The sequence below is a fragment of the Protopterus annectens genome, chromosome 6.part0 (assembly GCF_019279795.1).
Source record: "Protopterus annectens isolate FY-2018-M chromosome 6.part0, PAN1.0, whole genome shotgun sequence".
Taxonomy (NCBI): Eukaryota; Metazoa; Chordata; order Ceratodontiformes; family Protopteridae; genus Protopterus; species Protopterus annectens.
The window spans coordinates 574,852,272-574,859,771 of record NC_056737.1 but is presented as its reverse complement, the minus strand read 5'-3'; positions in this window follow the sequence as shown (position 1 = coordinate 574,859,771).

Genomic DNA, 7,500 nt, shown 5'->3' with positions numbered 1-7,500 from the left:
AACTGCACTGCATCACAGTGATCACCATGGTGGCATATCTGAAGGGTATGTAAGAGTCCAGCAATATAATTAACAACCTGTCATTGCAAGGTGTGTGCACTGAGATGAACATAATGGTGGGATAAATGGCCTACAGAATGAACATGTCTGAAACATCACCCTTATACAGTGATACTATTACAATGGCAACTGTTACAGATCTACACAATGGCATATCACAATACCACATTCCACAACCCTTACAACCTGTAATATGGTCCTAACATGAGCAATGAATGTGTTCTATGGAATCCTATGTTAGGACATCAAATATGATGAATATATACCTCAACAAACACTGGAAGCATATGTGTGCATACACTCCAAATAACATATTGTGGAAGCAGCTTTTGAGGTACTGACAGCATTCACTCTTCATCAGGATGGACCTTCCAGCAAATATAGGTCCTCAATGTCACACCAAGAAATGGTTTGCTGTCCAAGATGTTTGTCCATCAAATTTGTCCACTTACCTGCAACAGTGGCAGCCGTGGCTTGCACACATCTTACAAGCCATGGAATGGATCCCATACCCAACAGGTAGTATGCAGGAGTGGGACATGTAATCTTACCTCACCATTGCATATACCATGGCAAACAGTGCAGACAGTCATGTATGTGGTAAGGATGTATGGGACAAGATTAATGTAGAAAATAAACAGATGGCCATCCAAGACAGATGACAACACATTGCAAACTGGTCATGCAGGCTACCTATTAATATGTCTCAACACTGAAGGAGTTGCAGGAATATCTAGCAAGGACTGGCTGTGCAGTACCTGTGTCGACAATCACCTGGACTCTGTATAAGTGTGGCCTATGGGTTAGGGTAATTAGATGGGACAGTTGTTCCACAGGAAACATCAGCAAGGGCTCTCTACAAGTAGTGTATGCATAACATCAAAAGTCCCCCAAATGCATGTGCTGCAATGTGTAATGGTGCACCAAGACCAAGTTGGAAACCTACAGACAGTATTAATTAAGATACATGTGTTGCACAAGCAACACCTCATCCCACCTCAGGCTCACCATCCCCATTTGTACCTTGCTGGTGCCAGTGTACACCTGTATGTTTGCCATTCATTAGCAGGGACTAGGCCAGTACACATGGTATTCAGAATTTGGGACACTGCAAAATGACACAAATGTGTATCCCCATAGTTGTCAAGCATCTGCAAAAAGGCTGAGGATGGAGACGGGGAGTCATCCTGAAACACAACAGTGAACTGAAGCAGACACCCAAAGCTCACTAAGATGGCTATATCTGCACACAGTCAAGGTCATGAATTGTGGCAGACATAACCCTGACTCCACAGTAATAGTGATGACACTGTGTGACCTCCAAGAGCTGTGCACACGTTGACCTTGCAATCATGTAGAGTTGGGGGACATTTGTAGGCAGAGTGACCAAATACTGGCAAATGCAAATTGCCCATGCTAGTATACCCCTCCCAGGAATAGTGACTGCTGTAGTACACTTGGTGCAACAAACCATCATGATAAGGGTGTGCACACTTATGCACCCACAAATTGTATGCATCTAAATCAGCAACTGCACAACTAACACATTTGTTTGATACTGCATTTGACTGCACAGGTCATATGTCACATATCAGGTTTGTGCAATGTTAACATATGCAGTAATGTGGCCCCGTGGCATATCAGGGAAGATGGTGCCATGTCAATAAGGGTGTGTACACTCCTCATAGCCACAGTTAGGTTTGTAGGTTGTCAGTGTAATTGCATTTTATTGGCCATACATGTGCCACTGATGATGAGATCTGTAAATCAGACATCAGGCATTCACTATTGACATCTGTCCACATATCATCCCAGGTATGTGTTGGCAAACACATAGGGGCTGTAAGCAGCAAAACAAACATAACTGACACACATATACACATTCAGCAATGGCATTTACACCTCTGAGGTATGGTGCACAATACATGCCAGGGTGCTGAACAGGTGGACAGCAATACTGTGTACATGGGTGCAATGTGTTCCGGGGGAAGGGGCATCACCTACTAACACAACCCATGCATCACAGAGATGTATAATGTTGGTAACAGGGATTGACTATAGCTGCACTACATGCTGATGAGTGCCATATGTCATGCATGTTGACAGATGGGTAATGAGAAGTCTGTGTGTAATATCTTTGTGCAACCTCACCTATAAGTGTGTGAGTGTGTGTGTGTGTGTGTGTGTGTGTGTGTGTGTGTGTGTGTGTGTGTGTGTGTGTGTGTGTGTGTGTGTGTGTGTGTGTACTGTTAAACAATGATGTACAGGTCTTAAAGTGTGTTTTTTGTTTTCCCCTCACAGATCATGAGGTGGGTCAGGGTCCCTCCTAACTGATGTTAGTGTCCATACTGACACTGACAATGATGGTAGTGTGTTGAGGCACAGGTAGGGTTGTCAGAGGCTGAAGCTGCACTATAATTTGTCATCCGACTGTTATCCACCCCATCCCCACACACAGTCACATTGCCTATACATACCCCATCACCAGTGGCCATAGATGAGGGACAGTTGGCGGGTGGTGGCATGAGACAGGACAGTGTGTTGTCTATGGTACATGTGTTTGGACACAGCAGCCATAGCCAGATGTCCGGTGGGGTACCACACAGGCAGATGTACAGGGGTGCTCATAGGAGGGCTGCTGGTCATCATGCCCCTGGCAGAAGTGCCACATCTGGCACCACCAGATGCATGTTTCAGGCCATCATGGAGGTGCAGGCATGTATGGAGTGATATAACAGACAGGGTCTGAGGCTGCAGAGGGCTACTCATTCCGCTGTTATTGACAACATCTGTGATCTTGCAGGTGCCCACCGTTATTTTGCAGATGTCATGGATAGATAGTTGGGTGAGATGGTGGGAATCCTCGACCGTGGAAAGTCTGTGCTTGAGCATATGGTGGGAGTAGTGTGATGGCCACATGGACGTAGGCCAGCAACACCAACAGATGGAGATTGACGTGGATGTGCAAGAAGTCAAAGCCACTCCTGTACTGGCATTACCAGCCCCATCACTGCAGGAGGGCACTGTCCACATCATAACACAGTAAGCCACATGCACATGGCCCTGGCCCATCACAAGAATGACCTGGATCCAGTGGACATATGTCATCATCAGAGGAGAGTACCATATCATGGCTTGTACCTGGTGATGCCCCTGGCACCTCTGGCAGGCACAGTTCTCATGTCCATGGCTGGAGACGGTGAACTGCACACCCTGCCAGGTATGGTCTGCAACTGTCCAACAAACCCTCATATAGGGCAGCCAGATGGCAGAACTGTGTGCATGCATGCATACATATACACACACATCATCAACACAGCTAGGGCAAAGCCCTACTTACACACACCACATTGCAACAGCCCAATTAATAATGAAACCCCCTAACACACACACATGATGTCAAATGTATGTCTCAGCCTAGGTCTCTGGCAAACTAACAACACACCCCGTGCATATGATTATACCTGTGCCACATCCCTGTCATCCATAACACTGATGCAGGGACAAGCTAATATGGTTCTGATGCACAGGGTGACAGTACTGTGGTGTACCAATGTAGTGCTGTGCAACATGTTTTCAGCACTAAATGTAATGCTTACATGTCAGGAAGTGTAACTGTCCACAACCAAGAAAAACTGAATATACTGAAAATCCACAGGAGGACACAGCAAGCAGGCACGGAGAACCACCTGGGAGAAACCAACTCCACAATAAGGCAAACAACCCAATAGCCAAAAAAGCAAAAGACCGTACTCCTCGATCAGCAAGAAAGTCCTTTATTAACGTTACACCACTGAAAGCACGTTTTCGTTGGAAATCCAACTTCATCAGATACAGCCCATACCACTTCCACACATAATATACCATTGAATCCTTGATTGAATAATTAATTAAACAATTTTCTTAAAGTAAAACTTCAACCAGCCTGTTTGGGCTCACTTGTAATTGTATGTTGAAGTTAAAAACAATTATTAAAACCATACTTCACTTGTTGGAAGATTTTTTAAAAAACATATATATGTGTTTGCAATTGTTAACACAATTTAAAAAGCACATTTTGAATACCCAGCAAAAACATATTGTATTGCTTGTCAAGCACATATCAGTAAATAGACTATAAATTTCTACTGTTCAATAAGAACAAGTCTTAGTTTTTAAAAAACATATAATAGATATAGAACTTTTTTAGTCCATTTATACAAATAATTGTAAATTAATTGTGTTGGTTTAAACCAATGTTAAAAACTGATAAAGGTATTCCAAATACAGTTTGACAAAAAACCTGAATACAATAACATATATATGGCCCCCATAGATTGCCATCAAACAATTAAATAAAAAATAAATAAAAATTTTATAGTTGTTCAGCCTTTAATTTTAAATATGGCATAATAGAAATTGAGTCATTCAACCCAGGGGGTTTATTGGATTCCAGCAGAATTTGCCAGCATGTTTCTCTGTGAGATAACAATGCTCCCCAATTTCCTCCCCTGGCACAATGGGTAACTGCTTCCAAAACAAAAAACTTAAATGTTGCTGCTTCACACCCAATCATGTGCCTATATAGTGCATTTGTGCTGACCTTTTTTAAAATATCATAACAATGTTCATAGATATGTCTCTTTAGCTGCCTCTCCGTCTTGCCTACATAAAATGCCTGGCAAGAACGACAGACAGCCAAATAGACGATACCCTTGGAATTACAATTATAAAATTTGTTTGAACACAATTTCCTATTCCTACTTTCTAGGTACACAAATTCCTGGTGTACAACATATTTACATTGCATACAACACCCACAATGGTATGTCCCTCTCCTAGGGGGGTTGGTACCACACTGCCTATTATTCTGCTCTAATGCCCTTTTAATATTAAAGCCTCTTTTATAGACGAACTTGCAGGACAAGTCTTTTAAATTGTTTAAATCTGTAAGGTCCCTAAAATTACTAAGTTCCCTTTCAATAATGTGTCTGATTTGTCCTGCATCCTAGTTGTGTTGTGTAATAAAAAACTGGTTAGAACCAGGAACATTAATATGTGTTAGGGGAACATCATCATGTTGGTCCACTTTCTTCTTCCCCAAGATAGGAGAAAACCTACCTTTCCTAGCAGACCAAACTTCATCTTTAACAGAATTGATCAAACCTATCGGGTACCCTCTATCAACAAAAAATGACGTCAGCTTGTCCCCCTCACATTGAAAGCAGAAATCATCAGATGTCATGCGGGAAACCCTAACGAATTGACCCTTTAATATAGATCTTTTTTGGAATTTTGGATGTGAACTTAGGTAATGAAGGTATCCATTGGAAAACGAAGGTTTTCTATAAATACAAGAGCTAAACCCTTCACCTTGCTTTCTAAGGGAAACATCTAAATAATTTACTTGGTCCACGGTAACTTGATAGGTAAACCGCAAAAATTCTGTTGTAGAATGCAAATAGGTTATGAAATCCTCAATGGAGGATTCTGGCCCTGTCCAAAAAATACAAATGTCGTCCAGGAACCTGGTATAGTGAATCCAATGTTTTGAAAACTCACTATTCAAAACGAATTTTTGTTCCCAGACTGACAGAATGATGTCTGCATAGGTGGGAGCACAATTAGCTCCCATAGAGACACCTGATGTTTGTTGAAAATATTCACCACAAAAGAAAATATAGTTATGTCTCAGGACCAAATCCAGCAATTGCAGAACCAGGTGGACATCATTGTTTGTAATACCATGACATGCCCAGAGCGCTTCTTCCATCCATTCCAACCCAGTGGAGTGGGGTATCACTGAAAATAGGTCGACCACATCTATGGTGACAAATAGCAGGTTAGACCTATACAAATCTTTAGTGATACCACGTAGAAATTCCCACGAGTCCTTAAGAAGATGCTGATTCCTACCCCACAACTGCTTTAACTTCCAATCCAAGTATTTTGAAAGGTTGTGGGTTTTAGACCCCTGGGCCGCCACAATAAGTCGTAAAGGCGGATCCTCCACGTTCTTGTGGATCTTGGGTACCCCAAATATGGTTGGTACCTTTGGATGTGAATAATCCAAAAATGAAAAGAGATCCATTTCGATAATGTCCTGATCCAAAAGGTCTTTAAGAACCAAATCAATCTTTCTATAAGAAATATGTACCTCATTTTTGGACACAGTAGTATACTTGTCACTGTCTGACAACAAACTATACATTTTTGCCTCATATAATACTTGGTCCATAATGACCGTGCCACCCCCTTTGTCGGGTTCCATTACCCTAACAGAAGGGTTGGCCCCCAATTTTGCTAAAAGGTTGGCCTCGGCCAAACTTAAATTAGGGACATACTTGGTCTTCCCCATGTTACTGCGAATCTGTTTCTCAATTCTATTTTCCAGATTTTTTAGTTGCGGATGTAAAGGGGGATTATATGTACTAGATTTTTTCAGATTAAGTCCATGTCCCGTAGAAGCGGACCCAAGTAAATGCTGCAAATTCAATTTGCGAATAAAAAGTTTGACATCCAAGATAGTGTTAACCAAACTACTACCCCTACTGGGCACGAATTTGAAACCCTTGATGAAAAGTGAAAACCAAGTATCAGAAATGGCAAGGTCACTGTAATTATAGATGTGATAATCATTTTGTGTATACATGAAGTAGTTCCCAATAGCTGTCATATAAATGTTACCTGGGCTCACCAGTCTTCTTTCTGGTTCATCCTCCACCCTTTGGATGGCTGCCCCCCCATCCCCTGCTGAGGTCCCATGTGATGTAGGTTCCTCTGTACATACACACACATCATCAACACAGCTAGGGCAAAGCCATACTTACACACACCACATTGCAACAGCCCAATTAATAATGAAACCCCCTAACACACACACATGATGTCAAATGTATGTCTCAGCCTAGGTCTCTGGCAAACTAACAACACACCCCGTGCATATGATTATACCTGTGCCACATCCCTGTCATCCATAACACTGATGCAGGGACAAGCTAATATGGTTCTGATGCACAGGGTGACAGTACTGTGGTGTGCCAATGTAGTGCTGTGCAACATGTTTTCAGCACTAAATGTAATGCTTACATGTCAGGAAGTGTAACTGTCCAGCCATGATGCATTATAGCTGTTATTAACACTGCGTGATTGTGGTCTCCATAATGTATTCCATTTGTTTTGTAGGTGTCCATGTGTCAGCAGGATGTTGGTATGCTATTGTTTTCTGCAAGGGGTATGGCACTGTGGTGACACCTTGACTGTGACATATCCTGGGTACAGCTGAACATGTCACAGGTCTGTATAACAGTTACTGCATGTGCACATGGCTGATAGGTCTGGGGGTGTATACAGGTGAGTACATGGTGGCTGATGTCACCAGTCCTTCTACACTGGACAATGGTAAGTGTATTGGTGGTACACACCACATGATTGTGTATAACACACACAGAGGTTTTGGTG